This window comes from Sceloporus occidentalis, unplaced genomic scaffold, assembly GCF_023333645.1.
Source record: "Sceloporus occidentalis isolate IW3139 unplaced genomic scaffold, rSceOcc1.0.p SCAF_16, whole genome shotgun sequence".
NCBI classification, from domain to species: domain Eukaryota; kingdom Metazoa; phylum Chordata; class Lepidosauria; order Squamata; family Phrynosomatidae; genus Sceloporus; species Sceloporus occidentalis.
The window spans coordinates 10,156,695-10,180,982 of NW_028316996.1; the positions used below are offsets into that span (position 1 = coordinate 10,156,695).

The 24,288-nt window shown below is 40.4% G+C and overlaps 5 pseudogenes; all 5 read right to left on the reverse strand.

Moving 5' to 3' along the window:
• Positions 1-696, reverse strand: LOC149303009 (DNA-dependent metalloprotease SPRTN pseudogene; annotated as a pseudogene).
• A 4,994-nt stretch (positions 697-5,690) lies between these two features.
• On the reverse strand, positions 5,691-6,386 carry LOC149303010 (DNA-dependent metalloprotease SPRTN pseudogene; annotated as a pseudogene).
• A 5,002-nt stretch (positions 6,387-11,388) lies between these two features.
• Positions 11,389-12,084, reverse strand: LOC149303011 (DNA-dependent metalloprotease SPRTN pseudogene; annotated as a pseudogene).
• Positions 12,085-17,083: 4,999 nt separating this feature from the next.
• Positions 17,084-17,779, reverse strand: LOC149303012 (DNA-dependent metalloprotease SPRTN pseudogene; annotated as a pseudogene).
• Positions 17,780-22,741: 4,962 nt separating this feature from the next.
• Positions 22,742-23,437, reverse strand: LOC149303013 (DNA-dependent metalloprotease SPRTN pseudogene; annotated as a pseudogene).
• Between the last annotated feature and the right edge of the window lie 851 nt (positions 23,438-24,288).

Genomic DNA, 24,288 nt, shown 5'->3' on the forward strand with positions numbered 1-24,288 from the left:
TTATTTGTCCATTCTGGCCCTCTTGCTGGGCAGTTCATGGCCACTGTTGTCATTTAGAGTGGCGGTTGGTGAACTGAAACTCCTCTTCCTCCCTTTTTGAACGTATTTTTTGGGCTCATTCACTTTAATAAATGTCCCCCCACAGGTAAGCTGATGGTGTGACCACCAACGTTCCCGAGCAGAGGGTGCCCGATTCATTGCCCGCCTTATGAAGCCAAACCTTGGCCCCCAAGCCCTGCAGGGTCCATCACAGAGCCACCAGTGCTTTCTGCATTTAGCAACCTCTGCATGGAAATTGTGGTAGATGGAAATGTTGGCGCCAGTGATGTTGTTTATGCGCTCCATGTGTTTGCAGAACTCCGGACCGTGGTCTCCTTCATCTTTGTATTTGTGTGTCACACACAGGTAAGCGTGAATCATTTCGTGGAGAAGGACCTCAACAAGATCTTTCCTTGATCTCAAGCTTAGTAGTGGCTTGCTGATATAAATAGTGCACAGGTCTTCATTTATCTTGTAGCGACAAAGCCCGGCTTTTTGTGTCATCCTGTGGCTCCATTTTACTTCCACCCACATCAACTTTCCCTTGAAAAACTTGTGATTAAGTGACATGAACAATTCCTGGAGGTTGGGGTTTGGGTCCAGCACCTCCCAAGCAGGATCAATAACTGATAAGCACTCAGGATCTATATAATCCATCGCACTGGGGAAAAGCTTCCACAACTAATCAAGTCTGCCACCGCAACAGCTCCCTCTCACAAAAATCAAGTAGCAAATGGGATGACTGTAGAAGCTTATGATACTATGATGTCATAGTGAGTTATTGATGTCCATGCATAGTGGTGATCTCGCCCAGCACTAAGCTGCGTACACAAACTCACTAAAACTGCAAAAAAGTTGAATGCTTCAACTTAACCAACTTTGCTGCACTCTATGACCTTCACGGCCAGGGTTTTTCCCACCCTACTGTCCAAAGCTTTTTGCGCAATTTTTTTTACCAATCGCAATTTCCATTTTTGCTATTTATTGTATCCACACAATTTATATATTATTTTTTCCGCTCTCAAGGAGAGATAGGGCTTTCGCTTCATGCAATTTTTTTACAAACTACACTGCTGTAAATTATTGTAAATTAATTAAATGAACATTTTTTTTCCTTTCTCAGGCTTTCTTTGACTGTTCCTTTCCCCACAACTCAGGCCTTCTCAAGTATAGAAATATGTATGTTCATTAACACAAAAAAACAAAAACATTTTGATGGAATGACTGTTCAGGATGACAAAAATGGGGAAAGGGAACACTAATTCCAGTCATATGCTCTATAGTGTTCCACTTTATTAATATTCTTTATTAGAATTGTTTTAATTTTTAAAATATCAGTGTTGTATTGAAACAGTGCTAAAAATGTATACCTTCAAATTTTATTCATCTTAAAAGTATTTGATATGTTTTGAAAAGTCCGATAACTGCACACAAGTTGGTGTCCAGAGTGGCCAAATTCTGTAAATCCGTTTGTTTTCCTTTCTTTAATGAAATGGCAATAATGTCAAATGTGCTATGCAGCCAGTATAATTTTTAATGAGTTGGCTTTATAAATTGTTAAATACACATTGATTGTATATAGATTTCTTCTCTCTATATAAATGTATATGAGAAATTAAACTTAAGAACCATCATGGCTTCCGAATTTTATGATGAACTTTAAACCTCATATTTTAATACATGGGTACAGTAAGTCAAAAAGCTTACTCTGGTCGGCACTGTTTATTACTATAAAACATGTAATAAAAACCACTTTGACAATATTTTATATAGGCTTCTAAGCAGCAATGATAATTAAGCAATATGTAAAACAAGGTAGCTAGCAGTACCGTATTTGCTCGATTATAAGACGACCCTGATTATAAGACGACCCCCCAAAATCTGAATATTAACTTTGGAAAAAAAGAAAAAGCCTGAATATAAGACGAACCTAAAGGAAAAAAGTTTTACCAGTAAATGTTAATTCATGTAAACTATTTTATTAAATAAAAGCTATGATTGAGAAAAATATTTTTTTTGTTTTTATTTCCTTGTATTTTCCAACCTGTCCCCCAGTTACGCACATCTGCCCCCAGGCTTGCCACACCAATATGGCACTGTGGCCCATGATATGCCTTTTAACCCTCTATATGCCACTGTGCCCCATGGCATGCCTTTTGACCCCCTATGCGCCACTCTGCCTCCAGAAATGCCTTTTACCCCTATATCCCATTCTGGCATTTAGGGGGTTAAAATGCATATTATGGGGCAGAGTGGCATATAGGGAGGTATAAGGCATTCCAGGAGGCAGAGTGGCATTAAGGGAGTTAAAAGGCATTGTATAGAGCACTCTGCCTCCAGAAATGCCTTATACCCCTATATGCCACTCTGGCATTTAGGGGGTTAAAAGGCATATTATAGGGCAGAGTGGCATATAGGGAGGTATAAGGCATTTCAGGAGGCAGAGTGCTCTATTAAATGCCCCCTTAACGCCACTCTGCCTCCTGAAATGCCTTATACCTCCCTATATGCCACTCTGCCCCATAATATGCCTTTTAAACCCCTAAGTGCCAGAGTGGTAAATAGGGGTAAAAGGCATTCCAGAAATGCCCTATGCCCCCATTTAACACACACACACACACACACACTTACCGGTGCTTCCAATTTCCTGCTGTATTGCCGAGGCAGCGGGTTGACGTCTCCTTCCACTGCAGCCAGAAGGAGGTGGAGTTGGCAGCGGGGGTTTGTCTGCGTCCGTCGCGGATACCTTCCCCGGCTGTCAGAGATCAGAGTTCCCCGCACCGGTGCGGGGCAGTCATGGTTGATGGGGTGTTAAGGGTTAATTTTAGGGGCAGACATGGTTGATGGGGTGTTTAGGGTTAATTTAATGGTGAGGGTTAATTTAATTAATTTAATAAAGTTAGCTTAAGGTGCAGTTGCAGGTAAAGGGGAATGTAAATCCTGGGGGCAGTGATTATTAATGTATTATTTATAACAGTATGGTGATATTATCTGACTGATTCGAACCCCAATGAAGGCAGAGAGTCGTTCAAAGATCCGGATCTTAAGATCACTGTAAGATTCGGATCCCTGTAAGATCCGAATCTTTGAACGACTCTCTGCCTTCATTGACATCACTGGAGGCAGGGGGGAGGATTCATAATGAAAGGGGCGGGGCCAATCATTAGTGTGCCTGCACGGAGTTACTGGAAAACGGTAACTCCTGTGAGTCACACTGAGTGATCCGAAGATTCGGATCATGAATCGGATCATTTCAGTGAACGAATCGAAATGATCCGATTCACTTTAATGATCCGAACTTCCCATCACTAACCTGTAGCCCTGCAGCAGCTGGAGGGCCACATCTCCCATAATGCTCTTTCAGCTCAATGGCTGGCAGAGGAGTATGGGAGATGTAGTCCTGCAGCAGCTGGAGGGCCGCAGGTTGGACACCCTTGCGATACAGAAATGGAGTAAACGGGCAGGATTTTTCAGCTGCTGTTTTAGACTGAGTGTTTTCAACTGTTTTGTTTTAAATTTGTGCGAGTATACAAACCGACGTTGTCAATGAGTAAATCTAAATAGTATTACCGGTAATTGTTTCTTTTATCTTAACCCAGTTTAGGAATTTTCCACAAACTATTGCCGATATATTTTAATACAGTTAATGCATAGAGATTGCATTATTGATTTCATTACACTTGGCTGCGAATCTTAGATTGGGAAATGTTTTCTTTATTTGAAAATTACAATTTTTTTTTTATTTTTTTTTTTACACATGGAATTGTTAACATTTGATAATTTCATATTATCCAAAATTTACCAAAGGGCCCCGCACACAAGCCTCCCATGTGCAGTGTTTCTGTAATGGAGCTCACTTTTTCAGTTTGGGATTATTAACACAGGGATAAAAGCTAACTGGGATTCGGCTTGCCCGGACCCTGAAAACATATCAAAGACTAGTAACTACAATACAGTTTACTGATTTGTGTTCACGTAACCATTTTCAAAGGTGCCATGCTTCACTAAATGATCAAATTAATATATTTCCAAGTTTAAAATAAAAATGAATGTAAAATAAACTATTCCTTCAGTATACACTGTTCACACCATAAGGTTAAAAGCATGGTGGTCAGACAAGCCATATCTGGGGTCTCAGTGACATATTGGCGGATATAAGTCATATTGAGGGGTCAACAGGCATATCTGAGGGCAGAGTGGCATATAGGGGGTTTAAGGCATATCTAGGGGTAGTAGGTTATCTGGGGGGGGGCATAAGACATATATGGAGGCAGAGTGACATATAGGAGGTATAAGGAACATCTGGGGACAGAGTGGCATATAAGGTGGTCATAAAGCATATCTGGAGTCACAGTGGCATAATGGGGGGTATAATGCATATAGGGGGTATAAGGCATATCTGAGGGCAGAGTGGCATATAGGGGGTTTAAGGCATGTGGGGGGGTTATGGCATATCTGGAGTGGTTATAATGCATATATGGGGCAGAGTGACATATAGGGGGTATAAGGCATATCGGGGGGGGGGCAGAGTGACAAGCCTGAAGTCAGATGTGCATAACTGGGGGGCAGGTTGGCAAATAAAATGAAAGAAAAACAAGAAATGCATTCTTCTCAATCAGTTTTTATTAAATATGAAAAAATGGTTTACATGTGAATATTTACTATTAAAATGTTTTTCTTATATGATAGTCTTATATTCAGGCTTCCCCCCTCCCCTAAATTAATATTAAAATTTGGGGGGTCATCTTATAATCGAGTAAATACGGTCCTCACAGTTCATGGCTCTTTTCTTTAGAGGTATGTGGAGACTCAATGACAACTCCAAACACAGCTTAAATTAATCGTATGATATGACATTCTGACGTTATTATAAAACAGGTTATTGATTGACGAGTTTGTCCAACGTACTAGAAGCCATAAGAGGTCTGCCAAGTTAATTTAATTCCCATCAGCCACTTCTTGCTCTATACCGAGCAACCTTTACCAGCAAACTCGCTTCAGCAGCTTTGCTTATAGCCTCACCGCGCCGTTCTGGTCATGTAGCACCGTAAACTGGGCTTGAGCTAAAGGAAGGCGGCTGGGACAAACTTCTTTGAAACGCGAATTAACTTTGTTGCTGGGCTACGAGAGCTGCTTGTCAATTAACGATACCCAAACAGCTATGCATGAACTTCCCAGACGGCATTGCTGTGATGACTTGCAGCGAGCTCAATTGCGTTTGAGTTGTGGTTTTAGGTATGAAAGTGTGTTTTATTCCTGTAGATATAATTTTGTCAGATAGATGTTTCCCTTGCAGAACTGAAAATAAAATGTTGTGCAATTTTGGAAATGTGATGATTTATGCCAAATAACGTATCACATAAATCATACCTCCCAAGTGTCTCTCTTTTGGACCTAAATTGACCCAATACCACCTGTTCATCTTTCCTTAGCGCTGAGAATGTTTGGTGAGCCCAAAATTATTAAAGATGCCTGTCTTTATGCACTTATCTATATATCTATATATCTATAGTAAGGAATTCAATAGAAATGTTCACTTGGGTTTTAAACAATTTTATTGGTATATAATACAATCAAGAACTCCAAGTAACTAAGTAGCACGAGAACCATGTGCTGATCAGTATGTATAGATGTTATCACATAGCAATGAATTATTTGTCCATTCTGGCCCTCTTGCTGGGCAGTTCATGGCCACTGTTGTCATTTGGAGTGGCGGTTGGTGAACTGAAACTCCTCTTCCTCCCTTTTTGAACGTATTTTTTGGGCTCATTCACTTTAATAAATGTCCCCCCACAGGTAAGCTGATGGTGTGACCACCAACGTTCCCGAGCAGAGGGTGCCCGATTCATTGCCCGCCTTATGAAGCCAAACCTTGGCCCCCAAGCCCTGCAGGGTCCATCACAGAGCCACCAGTGCTTTCTGCATTTAGCAACCTCTGCATGGAAATTGTGGTAGATGGAAATGTTGGCGCCAGTGATGTTGTTTATGCGCTCCATGTGTTTGCAGAACTCCGGACCGTGGTCTCCTTCATCTTTGTATTTGTGTGTCACACACAGGTAAGCGTGAATCATTTCGTGGAGAAGGACCTCAACAAGATCTTTCCTTGATCTCAAGCTTAGTAGTGGCTTGCTGATATAAATAGTGCACAGGTCTTCATTTATCTTGTAGCGACAAAGCCCGGCTTTTTGTGTCATCCTGTGGCTCCATTTTACTTCCACCCACATCAACTTTCCCTTGAAAAACTTGTGATTAAGTGACATGAACAATTCCTGGAGGTTGGGGTTTGGGTCCAGCACCTCCCAAGCAGGATCAATAACTGATAAGCACTCAGGATCTATATAATCCATCGCACTGGGGAAAAGCTTCCACAACTAATCAAGTCTGCCACCGCAACAGCTCCCTCTCACAAAAATCAAGTAGCAAATGGGATGACTGTAGAAGCTTATGATACTATGATGTCATAGTGAGTTATTGATGTCCATGCATAGTGGTGATCTCGCCCAGCACTAAGCTGCGTACACAAACTCACTAAAACTGCAAAAAAGTTGAATGCTTCAACTTAACCAACTTTGCTGCACTCTATGACCTTCACGGCCAGGGTTTTTCCCACCCTACTGTCCAAAGCTTTTTGCGCAATTTTTTTTACCAATCGCAATTTCCATTTTTGCTATTTATTGTATCCACACAATTTATATATTATTTTTTCCGCTCTCAAGGAGAGATAGGGCTTTCGCTTCATGCAATTTTTTTACAAACTACACTGCTGTAAATTATTGTAAATTAATTAAATGAACATTTTTTTTCCTTTCTCAGGCTTTCTTTGACTGTTCCTTTCCCCACAACTCAGGCCTTCTCAAGTATAGAAATATGTATGTTCATTAACACAAAAAAACAAAAACATTTTGATGGAATGACTGTTCAGGATGACAAAAATGGGGAAAGGGAACACTAATTCCAGTCATATGCTCTATAGTGTTCCACTTTATTAATATTCTTTATTAGAATTGTTTTAATTTTTAAAATATCAGTGTTGTATTGAAACAGTGCTAAAAATGTATACCTTCAAATTTTATTCATCTTAAAAGTATTTGATATGTTTTGAAAAGTCCGATAACTGCACACAAGTTGGTGTCCAGAGTGGCCAAATTCTGTAAATCCGTTTGTTTTCCTTTCTTTAATGAAATGGCAATAATGTCAAATGTGCTATGCAGCCAGTATAATTTTTAATGAGTTGGCTTTATAAATTGTTAAATACACATTGATTGTATATAGATTTCTTCTCTCTATATAAATGTATATGAGAAATTAAACTTAAGAACCATCATGGCTTCCGAATTTTATGATGAACTTTAAACCTCATATTTTAATACATGGGTACAGTAAGTCAAAAAGCTTACTCTGGTCGGCACTGTTTATTACTATAAAACATGTAATAAAAACCACTTTGACAATATTTTATATAGGCTTCTAAGCAGCAATGATAATTAAGCAATATGTAAAACAAGGTAGCTAGCAGTACCGTATTTGCTCGATTATAAGACGACCCTGATTATAAGACGACCCCCCAAAATCTGAATATTAACTTTGGAAAAAAAGAAAAAGCCTGAATATAAGACGAACCTAAAGGAAAAAAGTTTTACCAGTAAATGTTAATTCATGTAAACTATTTTATTAAATAAAAGCTATGATTGAGAAAAATATTTTTTTTGTTTTTATTTCCTTGTATTTTCCAACCTGTCCCCCAGTTACGCACATCTGCCCCCAGGCTTGCCACACCAATATGGCACTGTGGCCCATGATATGCCTTTTAACCCTCTATATGCCACTGTGCCCCATGGCATGCCTTTTGACCCCCTATGCGCCACTCTGCCTCCAGAAATGCCTTTTACCCCTATATCCCATTCTGGCATTTAGGGGGTTAAAATGCATATTATGGGGCAGAGTGGCATATAGGGAGGTATAAGGCATTCCAGGAGGCAGAGTGGCATTAAGGGAGTTAAAAGGCATTGTATAGAGCACTCTGCCTCCAGAAATGCCTTATACCCCTATATGCCACTCTGGCATTTAGGGGGTTAAAAGGCATATTATAGGGCAGAGTGGCATATAGGGAGGTATAAGGCATTTCAGGAGGCAGAGTGCTCTATTAAATGCCCCCTTAACGCCACTCTGCCTCCTGAAATGCCTTATACCTCCCTATATGCCACTCTGCCCCATAATATGCCTTTTAAACCCCTAAGTGCCAGAGTGGTAAATAGGGGTAAAAGGCATTCCAGAAATGCCCTATGCCCCCATTTAACACACACACACACACACACACTTACCGGTGCTTCCAATTTCCTGCTGTATTGCCGAGGCAGCGGGTTGACGTCTCCTTCCACTGCAGCCAGAAGGAGGTGGAGTTGGCAGCGGGGGTTTGTCTGCGTCCGTCGCGGATACCTTCCCCGGCTGTCAGAGATCAGAGTTCCCCGCACCGGTGCGGGGCAGTCATGGTTGATGGGGTGTTAAGGGTTAATTTTAGGGGCAGACATGGTTGATGGGGTGTTTAGGGTTAATTTAATGGTGAGGGTTAATTTAATTAATTTAATAAAGTTAGCTTAAGGTGCAGTTGCAGGTAAAGGGGAATGTAAATCCTGGGGGCAGTGATTATTAATGTATTATTTATAACAGTATGGTGATATTATCTGACTGATTCGAACCCCAATGAAGGCAGAGAGTCGTTCAAAGATCCGGATCTTAAGATCACTGTAAGATTCGGATCCCTGTAAGATCCGAATCTTTGAACGACTCTCTGCCTTCATTGACATCACTGGAGGCAGGGGGGAGGATTCATAATGAAAGGGGCGGGGCCAATCATTAGTGTGCCTGCACGGAGTTACTGGAAAACGGTAACTCCTGTGAGTCACACTGAGTGATCCGAAGATTCGGATCATGAATCGGATCATTTCAGTGAACGAATCGAAATGATCCGATTCACTTTAATGATCCGAACTTCCCATCACTAACCTGTAGCCCTGCAGCAGCTGGAGGGCCACATCTCCCATAATGCTCTTTCAGCTCAATGGCTGGCAGAGGAGTATGGGAGATGTAGTCCTGCAGCAGCTGGAGGGCCGCAGGTTGGACACCCTTGCGATACAGAAATGGAGTAAACGGGCAGGATTTTTCAGCTGCTGTTTTAGACTGAGTGTTTTCAACTGTTTTGTTTTAAATTTGTGCGAGTATACAAACCGACGTTGTCAATGAGTAAATCTAAATAGTATTACCGGTAATTGTTTCTTTTATCTTAACCCAGACCCAGTTTAGGAATTTTCCACAAACTATTGCCGATATATTTTAATACAGTTAATGCATAGAGATTGCATTATTGATTTCATTACACTTGGCTGCGAATCTTAGATTGGGAAATGTTTTCTTTATTTGAAAATTACAATTTTTTTTTAATTTATTTTTTTACACATGGAATTGTTAACATTTGATAATTTCATATTATCCAAAATTTACCAAAGGGCCCCGCACACAAGCCTCCCATGTGCAGTGTTTCTGTAATGGAGCTCACTTTTTCAGTTTGGGATTATTAACACAGGGATAAAAGCTAACTGGGATTCGGCTTGCCCGGACCCTGAAAACATATCAAAGACTAGTAACTACAATACAGTTTACTGATTTGTGTTCACGTAACCATTTTCAAAGGTGCCATGCTTCACTAAATGATCAAATTAATATATTTCCAAGTTTAAAATAAAAATGAATGTAAAATAAACTATTCCTTCAGTATACACTGTTCACACCATAAGGTTAAAAGCATGGTGGTCAGACAAGCCATATCTGGGGTCTCAGTGACATATTGGCGGATATAAGTCATATTGAGGGGTCAACAGGCATATCTGAGGGCAGAGTGGCATATAGGGGGTTTAAGGCATATCTAGGGGTAGTAGGTTATCTGGGGGGGCATAAGACATATATGGAGGCAGAGTGACATATAGGAGGTATAAGGAACATCTGGGGACAGAGTGGCATATAAGGTGGTCATAAAGCATATCTGGAGTCACAGTGGCATAATGGGGGGTATAATGCATATAGGGGGTATAAGGCATATCTGAGGGCAGAGTGGCATATAGGGGGTTTAAGGCATGTGGGGGGGTTATGGCATATCTGGAGTGGTTATAATGCATATATGGGGCAGAGTGACATATAGGGGGTATAAGGCATATCGGGGGGGGGGGGGGCAGAGTGACAAGCCTGAAGTCAGATGTGCATAACTGGGGGGCAGGTTGGCAAATAAAATGAAAGAAAAACAAGAAATGCATTCTTCTCAATCAGTTTTTATTAAATATGAAAAAATGGTTTACATGTGAATATTTACTATTAAAATGTTTTTCTTATATGATAGTCTTATATTCAGGCTTCCCCCCTCCCCTAAATTAATATTAAAATTTGGGGGGTCATCTTATAATCGAGTAAATACGGTCCTCACAGTTCATGGCTCTTTTCTTTAGAGGTATGTGGAGACTCAATGACAACTCCAAACACAGCTTAAATTAATCGTATGATATGACATTCTGACGTTATTATAAAACAGGTTATTGATTGACGAGTTTGTCCAACGTACTAGAAGCCATAAGAGGTCTGCCAAGTTAATTTAATTCCCATCAGCCACTTCTTGCTCTATACCGAGCAACCTTTACCAGCAAACTCGCTTCAGCAGCTTTGCTTATAGCCTCACCGCGCCGTTCTGGTCATGTAGCACCGTAAACTGGGCTTGAGCTAAAGGAAGGCGGCTGGGACAAACTTCTTTGAAACGCGAATTAACTTTGTTGCTGGGCTACGAGAGCTGCTTGTCAATTAACGATACCCCAACAGCTATGCATGAACTTCCCAGACGGCATTGCTGTGATGACTTGCAGCGAGCTCAATTGCGTTTGAGTTGTGGTTTTAGGTATGAAAGTGTGTTTTATTCCTGTAGATATAATTTTGTCAGATAGATGTTTCCCTTGCAGAACTGAAAATAAAATGTTGTGCAATTTTGGAAATGTGATGATTTATGCCAAATAACGTATCACATAAATCATACCTCCCAAGTGTCTCTCTTTTGGACCTAAATTGACCCAATACCACCTGTTCATCTTTCCTTAGCGCTGAGAATGTTTGGTGAGCCCAAAATTATTAAAGATGCCTGTCTTTATGCACTTATCTATATATCTATATATCTATAGTAAGGAATTCAATAGAAATGTTCACTTGGGTTTTAAACAATTTTATTGGTATATAATACAATCAAGAACTCCAAGTAACTAAGTAGCACGAGAACCATGTGCTGATCAGTATGTATAGATGTTATCACATAGCAATGAATTATTTGTCCATTCTGGCCCTCTTGCTGGGCAGTTCATGGCCACTGTTGTCATTTGGAGTGGCGGTTGGTGAACTGAAACTCCTCTTCCTCCCTTTTTGAACGTATTTTTTGGGCTCATTCACTTTAATAAATGTCCCCCCACAGGTAAGCTGATGGTGTGACCACCAACGTTCCCGAGCAGAGGGTGCCCGATTCATTGCCCGCCTTATGAAGCCAAACCTTGGCCCCCAAGCCCTGCAGGGTCCATCACAGAGCCACCAGTGCTTTCTGCATTTAGCAACCTCTGCATGGAAATTGTGGTAGATGGAAATGTTGGCGCCAGTGATGTTGTTTATGCGCTCCATGTGTTTGCAGAACTCCGGACCGTGGTCTCCTTCATCTTTGTATTTGTGTGTCACACACAGGTAAGCGTGAATCATTTCGTGGAGAAGGACCTCAACAAGATCTTTCCTTGATCTCAAGCTTAGTAGTGGCTTGCTGATATAAATAGTGCACAGGTCTTCATTTATCTTGTAGCGACAAAGCCCGGCTTTTTGTGTCATCCTGTGGCTCCATTTTACTTCCACCCACATCAACTTTCCCTTGAAAAACTTGTGATTAAGTGACATGAACAATTCCTGGAGGTTGGGGTTTGGGTCCAGCACCTCCCAAGCAGGATCAATAACTGATAAGCACTCAGGATCTATATAATCCATCGCACTGGGGAAAAGCTTCCACAACTAATCAAGTCTGCCACCGCAACAGCTCCCTCTCACAAAAATCAAGTAGCAAATGGGATGACTGTAGAAGCTTATGATACTATGATGTCATAGTGAGTTATTGATGTCCATGCATAGTGGTGATCTCGCCCAGCACTAAGCTGCGTACACAAACTCACTAAAACTGCAAAAAAGTTGAATGCTTCAACTTAACCAACTTTGCTGCACTCTATGACCTTCATGGCCAGGGTTTTTCCCACCCTACTGTCCAAAGCTTTTTGCGCAATTTTTTTTACCAATCGCAATTTCCATTTTTGCTATTTATTGTATCCACACAATTTATATATTATTTTTTCCGCTCTCAAGGAGAGATAGGGCTTTCGCTTCATGCAATTTTTTTACAAACTACACTGCTGTAAATTATTGTAAATTAATTAAATGAACATTTTTTTTCCTTTCTCAGGCTTTCTTTGACTGTTCCTTTCCCCACAACTCAGGCCTTCTCAAGTATAGAAATATGTATGTTCATTAACACAAAAAAACAAAAACATTTTGATGGAATGACTGTTCAGGATGACAAAAATGGGGAAAGGGAACACTAATTCCAGTCATATGCTCTATAGTGTTCCACTTTATTAATATTCTTTATTAGAATTGTTTTAATTTTTAAAATATCAGTGTTGTATTGAAACAGTGCTAAAAATGTATACCTTCAAATTTTATTCATCTTAAAAGTATTTGATATGTTTTGAAAAGTCCGATAACTGCACACAAGTTGGTGTCCAGAGTGGCCAAATTCTGTAAATCCGTTTGTTTTCCTTTCTTTAATGAAATGGCAATAATGTCAAATGTGCTATGCAGCCAGTATAATTTTTAATGAGTTGGCTTTATAAATTGTTAAATACACATTGATTGTATATAGATTTCTTCTCTCTATATAAATGTATATGAGAAATTAAACTTAAGAACCATCATGGCTTCCGAATTTTATGATGAACTTTAAACCTCATATTTTAATACATGGGTACAGTAAGTCAAAAAGCTTACTCTGGTCGGCACTGTTTATTACTATAAAACATGTAATAAAAACCACTTTGACAATATTTTATATAGGCTTCTAAGCAGCAATGATAATTAAGCAATATGTAAAACAAGGTAGCTAGCAGTACCGTATTTGCTCGATTATAAGACGACCCTGATTATAAGACGACCCCCCAAAATCTGAATATTAACTTTGGAAAAAAAGAAAAAGCCTGAATATAAGACGAACCTAAAGGAAAAAAGTTTTACCAGTAAATGTTAATTCATGTAAACTATTTTATTAAATAAAAGCTATGATTGAGAAAAATATTTTTTTTGTTTTTATTTCCTTGTATTTTCCAACCTGTCCCCCAGTTACGCACATCTGCCCCCAGGCTTGCCACACCAATATGGCACTGTGGCCCATGATATGCCTTTTAACCCTCTATATGCCACTGTGCCCCATGGCATGCCTTTTGACCCCCTATGCGCCACTCTGCCTCCAGAAATGCCTTTTACCCCTATATCCCATTCTGGCATTTAGGGGGTTAAAATGCATATTATGGGGCAGAGTGGCATATAGGGAGGTATAAGGCATTCCAGGAGGCAGAGTGGCATTAAGGGAGTTAAAAGGCATTGTATAGAGCACTCTGCCTCCAGAAATGCCTTATACCCCTATATGCCACTCTGGCATTTAGGGGGTTAAAAGGCATATTATAGGGCAGAGTGGCATATAGGGAGGTATAAGGCATTTCAGGAGGCAGAGTGCTCTATTAAATGCCCCCTTAACGCCACTCTGCCTCCTGAAATGCCTTATACCTCCCTATATGCCACTCTGCCCCATAATATGCCTTTTAAACCCCTAAGTGCCAGAGTGGTAAATAGGGGTAAAAGGCATTCCAGAAATGCCCTATGCCCCCATTTAACACACACACACACACACACACTTACCGGTGCTTCCAATTTCCTGCTGTATTGCCGAGGCAGCGGGTTGACGTCTCCTTCCACTGCAGCCAGAAGGAGGTGGAGTTGGCAGCGGGGGTTTGTCTGCGTCCGTCGCGGATACCTTCCCCGGCTGTCAGAGATCAGAGTTCCCCGCACCGGTGCGGGGCAGTCATGGTTGATGGGGTGTTAAGGGTTAATTTTAGGGGCAGACATGGTTGATGGGGTGTTTAGGGTTAATTTAATGGTGAGGGTTAATTTAATTAATTTAATAAAGTTAGCTTAAGGTGCAGTTGCAGGTAAAGGGGAATGTAAATCCTGGGGGCAGTGATTATTAATATATTATTTATAACAGTATGGTGATATTATCTGACTGATTCGAACCCCAATGAAGGCAGAGAGTCGTTCAAAGATCCGGATCTTAAGATCACTGTAAGATTCGGATCCCTGTAAGATCCGAATCTTTGAACGACTCTCTGCCTTCATTGACATCACTGGAGGCAGGGGGGAGGATTCATAATGAAAGGGGCGGGGCCAATCATTAGTGTGCCTGCACGGAGTTACTGGAAAACGGTAACTCCTGTGAGTCACACTGAGTGATCCGAAGATTCGGATCATGAATCGGATCATTTCAGTGAACGAATCGAAATGATCCGATTCACTTTAATGATCCGAACTTCCCATCACTAACCTGTAGCCCTGCAGCAGCTGGAGGGCCACATCTCCCATAATGCTCTTTCAGCTCAATGGCTGGCAGAGGAGTATGGGAGATGTAGTCCTGCAGCAGCTGGAGGGCCGCAGGTTGGACACCCTTGCGATACAGAAATGGAGTAAACGGGCAGGATTTTTCAGCTGCTGTTTTAGACTGAGTGTTTTCAACTGTTTTGTTTTAAATTTGTGCGAGTATACAAACCGACGTTGTCAATGAGTAAATCTAAATAGTATTACCGGTAATTGTTTCTTTTATCTTAACCCAGACCCAGTTTAGGAATTTTCCACAAACTATTGCCGATATATTTTAATACAGTTAATGCATAGAGATTGCATTATTGATTTCATTACACTTGGCTGCGAATCTTAGATTGGGAAATGTTTTCTTTATTTGAAAATTACAATTTTTTTTTTATTTATTTTTTTACACATGGAATTGTTAACATTTGATAATTTCATATTATCCAAAATTTACCAAAGGGCCCCGCACACAAGCCTCCCATGTGCAGTGTTTCTGTAATGGAGCTCACTTTTTCAGTTTGGGATTATTAACACAGGGATAAAAGCTAACTGGGATTCGGCTTGCCCGGACCCTGAAAACATATCAAAGACTAGTAACTACAATACAGTTTACTGATTTGTGTTCACGTAACCATTTTCAAAGGTGCCATGCTTCACTAAATGATCAAATTAATATATTTCCAAGTTTAAAATAAAAATGAATGTAAAATAAACTATTCCTTCAGTATACACTGTTCACACCATAAGGTTAAAAGCATGGTGGTCAGACAAGCCATATCTGGGGTCTCAGTGACATATTGGCGGATATAAGTCATATTGAGGGGTCAACAGGCATATCTGAGGGCAGAGTGGCATATAGGGGGTTTAAGGCATATCTAGGGGTAGTAGGTTATCTGGGGGGGGCATAAGACATATATGGAGGCAGAGTGACATATAGGAGGTATAAGGAACATCTGGGGACAGAGTGGCATATAAGGTGGTCATAAAGCATATCTGGAGTCACAGTGGCATAATGGGGGGTATAATGCATATAGGGGGTATAAGGCATATCTGAGGGCAGAGTGGCATATAGGGGGTTTAAGGCATGTGGGGGGGTTATGGCATATCTGGAGTGGTTATAATGCATATATGGGGCAGAGTGACATATAGGGGGTATAAGGCATATCGGGGGGGGGGCAGAGTGACAAGCCTGAAGTCAGATGTGCATAACTGGGGGGCAGGTTGGCAAATAAAATGAAAGAAAAACAAGAAATGCATTCTTCTCAATCAGTTTTTATTAAATATGAAAAAATGGTTTACATGTGAATATTTACTATTAAAATGTTTTTCTTATATGATAGTCTTATATTCAGGCTTCCCCCCTCCCCTAAATTAATATTAAAATTTGGGGGGTCATCTTATAATCGAGTAAATACGGTCCTCACAGTTCATGGCTCTTTTCTTTAGAGGTATGTGGAGACTCAATGACAACTCCAAACACAGCTTAAATTAATCGTATGATATGACATTCTGACGTTATTATAAAACAGGTTATTGATTGACGAGTTTGTCCAACGTACTAGAAGCCATAAGAGGTCTGCCAAGTTAATTTAATTCCCATCAGCCACTTCTTGCTCTATACCGAGCAACCTTTACCAGCAAACTCGCTTCAGCAGCTTTGCTTATAGCCTCACCGCGCCGTTCTGGTCATGTAGCACCGTAAACTGGGCTTGAGCTAAAGGAAGGCGGCTGGGACAAACTTCTTTGAAACGCGAATTAACTTTGTTGCTGGGCTACGAGAGCTGCTTGTCAATTAACGATACCCAAACAGCTATGCATGAACTTCCCAGACGGCATTGCTGTGATGACTTGCAGCGAGCTCAATTGCGTTTGAGTTGTGGTTTTAGGTATGAAAGTGTGTTTTATTCCTGTAGATATAATTTTGTCAGATAGATGTTTCCCTTGCAGAACTGAAAATAAAATGTTGTGCAATTTTGGAAATGTGATGATTTATGCCAAATAACGTATCACATAAATCATACCTCCCAAGTGTCTCTCTTTTGGACCTAAATTGACCCAATACCACCTGTTCATCTTTCCTTAGCGCTGAGAATGTTTGGTGAGCCCAAAATTATTAAAGATGCCTGTCTTTATGCACTTATCTATATATCTATATATCTATAGTAAGGAATTCAATAGAAATGTTCACTTGGGTTTTAAACAATTTTATTGGTATATAATACAATCAAGAACTCCAAGTAACTAAGTAGCACGAGAACCATGTGCTGATCAGTATGTATAGATGTTATCACATAGCAATGAATTATTTGTCCATTCTGGCCCTCTTGCTGGGCAGTTCATGGCCACTGTTGTCATTTGGAGTGGCGGTTGGTGAACTGAAACTCCTCTTCCTCCCTTTTTGAACGTATTTTTTGGGCTCATTCACTTTAATAAATGTCCCCCCACAGGTAAGCTGATGGTGTGACCACCAACGTTCCCGAGCAGAGGGTGCCCGATTCATTGCCCGCCTTATGAAGCCAAACCTTGGCCCCCAAGCCCTGCAGGGTCCATCACAGAGCCACCAGTGCTTTCTGCATTTAGCAACCTCTGCATGGAAATTGTGGTAGATGGAAATGTTGGCGCCAGTGATGTTGTTTATGCGCTCCATGTGTTTGCAGAACTCCGGACCGTGGTCTCCTTCATCTTTGTATTTGTGTGTCACACACAGGTAAGCGTGAATCATTTCGTGGAGAAGGACCTCAACAAGATCTTTCCTTGATCTCAAGCTTAGTAGTGGCTTGCTGATATAAATAGTGCACAGGTCTTCATTTATCTTGTAGCGACAAAGCCCGGCTTTTTGTGTCATCCTGTGGCTCCATTTTACTTCCACCCACATCAACTTTCCCTTGAAAAACTTGTGATTAAGTGACATGAACAATTCCTGGAGGTTGGGGTTTGGGTCCAGCACCTCCCAAGCAGGATCAATAACTGATAAGCACTCAGGATCTATATAATCCATCGCACTGGGGAAAAGCTTCCACAACTAATCAAGTCTGCCACCGCAACAGCTCCCTCTCACAAAAATCAAGTAGCAAATGGGATGACTGTAGAAGCTTATGATACTATGATGTCATAGTGAGTTATTGATGTCCATGCATAGTGGTGATCTCGCCCAGCACTAAGCTGCGTACACAAACTCACTAAAACTGCAAAAAAGTTGAATGCTTCAACTTAACCAACTTTGCTGCACTCTATGACCTTCATGGCCAGGGTTTTTCCCACCCTACTGTCCAAAGCTTTTTGCGCAATTTTTTTTACCAATCGCAATTTCCATTTTTGCTATTTATTGTATCCACACAATTTATATATTATTTTTTCCGCTCTCAAGGAGAGATAGGGCTTTCGCTTCATGCAATTTTTTTACAAACTACACTGCTGTAAATTATTGTAAATTAATTAAATGAACATTTTTTTTCCTTTCTCAGGCTTTCTTTGACTGTTCCTTTCCCCACAACTCAGGCCTTCTCAAGTATAGAAATATGTATGTTCATTAACACAAAAAAACAAAAACATTTTGATGGAATGACTGTTCAGGATGACAAAAATGGGGAAAGGGAACACTAATTCCAGTCATATGCTCTATAGTGTTCCACTTTATTAATATTCTTTATTAGAATTGTTTTAATTTTTAAAATATCAGTGTTGTATTGAAACAGTGCTAAAAATGTATACCTTCAAATTTTATTCATCTTAAAAGTATTTGATATGTTTTGAAAAGTCCGATAACTGCACACAAGTTGGTGTCCAGAGTGGCCAAATTCTGTAAATCCGTTTGTTTTCCTTTCTTTAATGAAATGGCAATAATGTCAAATGTGCTATGCAGCCAGTATAATTTTTAATGAGTTGGCTTTATAAATTGTTAAATACACATTGATTGTATATAGATTTCTTCTCTCTATATAAATGTATATGAGAAATTAAACTTAAGAACCATCATGGCTTCCGAATTTTATGATGAACTTTAAACCTCATATTTTAATACATGGGTACAGTAAGTCAAAAAGCTTACTCTGGTCGGCACTGTTTATTACTATAAAACATGTAATAAAAACCACTTTGACAATATTTTATATAGGCTTCTAAGCAGCAATGATAATTAAGCAATATGTAAAACAAGGTAGCTAGCAGTACCGTATTTGCTCGATTATAAGACGACCCTGATTATAAGACGACCCCCCAAAATCTGAATATTAACTTTGGAAAAAAAGAAAAAGCCTGAATATAAGACGAACCTAAAGGAAAAAAGTTTTACCAGTAAATGTTAATTCATGTAAACTATTTTATTAAATAAAAGCTATGATTGAGAAAAATATTTTTTTTGTTTTTATTTCCTTGTATTTTCCAACCTGTCCCCCAGTTACGCACATCTGCCCCCAGGCTTGCCACACCAATATGGCACTGTGGCCCATGATATGCCTTTTAACCCTCTATATGCCACTGTGCCCCATGGCATGCCTTTTGACCCCCTATGCGCCACTCTGCCTCCAGAAATGCCTTTTACCCCTATATCCCATTCTGGCATTTAGGGGGTTAAAATGCATATTATGGGGCAGAGTGGCATATAGGGAGGTATAAGGCATTCCAGGAGGCAGAGTGGCATTAAGGGAGTTAAAAGGCATTGTATAGAGCACTCTGCCTCCAGAAATGCCTTATACCCCTATATGCCACTCTGGCATTTAGGGGGTTAAAAGGCATATTATAGGGCAGAGTGGCATATAGGGAGGTATAAGGCATTTCAGGAGGCAGAGTGCTCTATTAAATGCCCCCTTAACGCCACTCTGCCTCCTGAAATGCCTTATACCTCCCTATATGCCACTCTGCCCCATAATATGCCTTTTAAACCCCTAAGTGCCAGAGTGGTAAATAGGGGTAAAAGGCATTCCAGAAATGCCCTATGCCCCCATTTAACACACACACACACACACACACTTACCGGTGCTTCCAATTTCCTGCTGTATTGCCGAGGCAGCGGGTTGACGTCTCCTTCCACTGCAGCCAGAAGGAGGTGGAGTTGGCAGCGGGGGTTTGTCTGCGTCCGTCGCGGATACCTTCCCCGGCTGTCAGAGATCAGAGTTCCCCGCACCGGTGCGGGGCAGTCATGGTTGATGGGGTGTTAAGGGTTAATTTTAGGGGCAGACATGGTTGATGGGGTGTTTAGGGTTAATTTAATGGTGAGGGTTAATTTAATTAATTTAATAAAGTTAGCTTAAGGTGCAGTTGCAGGTAAAGGGGAATGTAAATCCTGGGGGCAGTGATTATTAATATATTATTTATAACAGTATGGTGATATTATCTGACTGATTCGAACCCCAATGAAGGCAGAGAGTCGTTCAAAGATCCGGATCTTAAGATCACTGTAAGATTCGGATCCCTGTAAGATCCGAATCTTTGAACGACTCTCTGCCTTCATTGACATCACTGGAGGCAGGGGGGAGGATTCATAATGAAAGGGGCGGGGCCAATCATTAGTGTGCCTGCACGGAGTTACTGGAAAACGGTAACTCCTGTGAGTCACACTGAGTGATCCGAAGATTCGGATCATGAATCGGATCATTTCAGTGAACGAATCGAAATGATCCGATTCACTTTAATGATCCGAACTTCCCATCACTAACCTGTAGCCCTGCAGCAGCTGGAGGGCCACATCTCCCATAATGCTCTTTCAGCTCAATGGCTGGCAGAGGGGTATGGGAGATGTAGTCCTGCAGCAGCTGGAGGGCCGCAGGTTGGACACCCTTGCGATACAGAAATGGAGTAAACGGGCAGGATTTTTCAGCTGCTGTTTTAGACTGAGTGTTTTCAACTGTTTTGTTTTAAATTTGTGCGAGTATACAAACCGACGTTGTCAATGAGTAAATCTAAATAGTATTACCGGTAATTGTTTCTTTTATCTTAACCCAGACCCAGTTTAGGAATTTTCCACAAACTATTGCCGATATATTTTAATACAGTTAATGCATAGAGATTGCATTATTGATTTCATTACACTTGGCTGCGAATCTTAGATTGGGAAATGTTTTCTTTATTTGAAAATTACAATTTTTTTTTTATTTATTTTTTTACACATGGAATTGTTAACATTTGATAATTTCATATTATCCAAAATTTACCAAAGGGCCCCGCACACAAGCCTCCCATGTGCAGTGTTTCTGTAATGGAGCTCACTTTTTCAGTTTGGGATTATTAACACAGGGATAAAAGCTAACTGGGATTCGGCTTGCCCGGACCCTGAAAACATATCAAAGACTAGTAACTACAATACAGTTTACTGATTTGTGTTCACGTAACCATTTTCAAAGGTGCCATGCTTCACTAAATGATCAAATTAATATATTTCCAAGTTTAAAATAAAAATGAATGTAAAATAAACTATTCCTTCAGTATACACTGTTCACACCATAAGGTTAAAAGCATGGTGGTCAGACAAGCCATATCTGGGGTCTCAGTGACATATTGGCGGATATAAGTCATATTGAGGGGTCAACAGGCATATCTGAGGGCAGAGTGGCATATAGGGGGTTTAAGGCATATCTAGGGGTAGTAGGTTATCTGGGGGGGGCATAAGACATATATGGAGGCAGAGTGACATATAGGAGGTATAAGGAACATCTGGGGACAGAGTGGCATATAAGGTGGTCATAAAGCATATCTGGAGTCACAGTGGCATAATGGGGGGTATAATGCATATAGGGGGTTTAAGGCATGTGGGGGGGTTATGGCATATCTGGAGTGGTTATAATGCATATATGGGGCAGAGTGACATATAGGGGGTATAAGGCATATCGGGGGGGGGGGCAGAGTGACAAGCCTGAAGTCAGATGTGCATAACTGGGGGGCAGGTTGGCAAATAAAATGAAAGAAAAACAAGAAATGCATTCTTCTCAATCAGTTTTTATTAAATATGAAAAAATGGTTTACATGTGAATATTTACTATTAAAATGTTTTTCTTATATGATAGTCTTATATTCAGGCTTCCCCCCTCCCCTAAATTAATATTAAAATTTGGGGGGTCATCTTATAATCGAGTAAATACGGTCCTCACAGTTCATGGCTCTTTTCTTTAGAGGTATGTGGAGACTCAATGACAACTCCAAACACAGCTTAAATTAATCGTATGATATGACATTCTGACGTTATTATAAAACAGGTTATTGATTGACGAGTTTGTCCAACGTACTAGAAGCCATAAGAGGTCTGCCAAGTTAATTTAATTCCCATCAGCCACTTCTTGCTCTATACCGAGCAACCTTTACCAGCAAACTCGCTTCAGCAGCTTTGCTTATAGCCTCACCGCGCCGTTCTGGTCATGTAGCACCGTAAACTGGGCTTGAGCTAAAGGAAGGCGGCTGGGACAAACTTCTTTGAAACGCGAATTAACTTTGTTGCTGGGCTACGAGAGCTGCTTGTCAATTAACGATACCCAAACAGCTATGCATGAACTTCCCAGACGGCATTGCTGTGATGACTTGCAGCGAGCTCAATTGCGTTTGAGTTGTGGTTTTAGGTATGAAAGTGTGTTTTATTCCTGTAGATATAATTTTGTCAGATAGATGTTTCCCTTGCAGAACTGAAAATAAAATGTTGTGCAATTTTGGAAATGTGATGATTTATGCCAAATAACGTATCACATAAATCATACCTCCCAAGTGTCTCTCTTTTGGACCTAAATTGACCCAATACCACCTGTTCATCTTTCCTTAGCGCTGAGAATGTTTGGTGAGCCCAAAATTATTAAAGATGCCTGTCTTTATGCACTTATCTATATATCTATATATCTATAGTAAGGAATTCAATAGAAATGTTCACTTGGGTTTTAAACAATTTTATTGGTATATAATACAATCAAGAACTCCAAGTAACTAAGTAGCACGAGAACCATGTGCTGATCAGTATGTATAGATGTTATCACATAGCAATGAATTATTTGTCCATTCTGGCCCTCTTGCTGGGCAGTTCATGGCCACTGTTGTCATTTGGAGTGGCGGTTGGTGAACTGAAACTCCTCTTCCTCCCTTTTTGAACGTATTTTTTGGGCTCATTCACTTTAATAAATGTCCCCCCACAGGTAAGCTGATGGTGTGACCACCAACGTTCCCGAGCAGAGGGTGCCCGATTCATTGCCCGCCTTATGAAGCCAAACCTTGGCCCCCAAGCCCTGCAGGGTCCATCACAGAGCCACCAGTGCTTTCTGCATTTAGCAACCTCTGCATGGAAATTGTGGTAGATGGAAATGTTGGCGCCAGTGATGTTGTTTATGCGCTCCATGTGTTTGCAGAACTCCGGACCGTGGTCTCCTTCATCTTTGTATTTGTGTGTCACACACAGGTAAGCGTGAATCATTTCGTGGAGAAGGACCTCAACAAGATCTTTCCTTGATCTCAAGCTTAGTAGTGGCTTGCTGATATAAATAGTGCACAGGTCTTCATTTATCTTGTAGCGACAAAGCCCGGCTTTTTGTGTCATCCTGTGGCTCCATTTTACTTCCACCCACATCAACTTTCCCTTGAAAAACTTGTGATTAAGTGACATGAACAATTCCTGGAGGTTGGGGTTTGGGTCCAGCACCTCCCAAGCAGGATCAATAACTGATAAGCACTCAGGATCTATATAATCCATCGCACTGGGGAAAAGCTTCCACAACTAATCAAGTCTGCCACCGCAACAGCTCCCTCTCACAAAAATCAAGTAGCAAATGGGATGACTGTAGAAGCTTATGATACTATGATGTCATAGTGAGTTATTGATGTCCATGCATAGTGGTGATCTCGCCCAGCACTAAGCTGCGTACACAAACTCACTAAAACTGCAAAAAAGTTGAATGCTTCAACTTAACCAACTTTGCTGCACTCTATGACCTTCATGGCCAGGGTTTTTCCCACCCTACTGTCCAAAGCTTTTTGCGCAATTTTTTTTACCAATCGCAATTTCCATTTTTGCTATTTATTGTATCCACACAATTTATATATTATTTTTTCCGCTCTCAAGGAGAGATAGGGCTTTCGCTTCATGCAATTTTTTTACAAACTACACTGCTGTAAATTATTGTAAATTAATTAAATGAACATTTTTTTTCCTTTCTCAGGCTTTCTTTGACTGTTCCTTTCCCCACAACTCAGGCCTTCTCAAGTATAGAAATATGTATGTTCATTAACACAAAAAAACAAAAACATTTTGATGGAATGACTGTTCAGGATGACAAAAATGGGGAAAGGGAACACTAATTCCAGTCATATGCTCTATAGTGTTCCACTTTATTAATATTCTTTATTAGAATTGTTTTAATTTTTAAAATATCAGTGTTGTATTGAAACAGTGCTAAAAATGTATACCTTCAAATTTTATTCATCTTAAAAGTATTTGATATGTTTTGAAAAGTCCGATAACTGCACACAAGTTGGTGTCCAGAGTGGCCAAATTCTGTAAATCCGTTTGTTTTCCTTTCTTTAATGAAATGGCAATAATGTCAA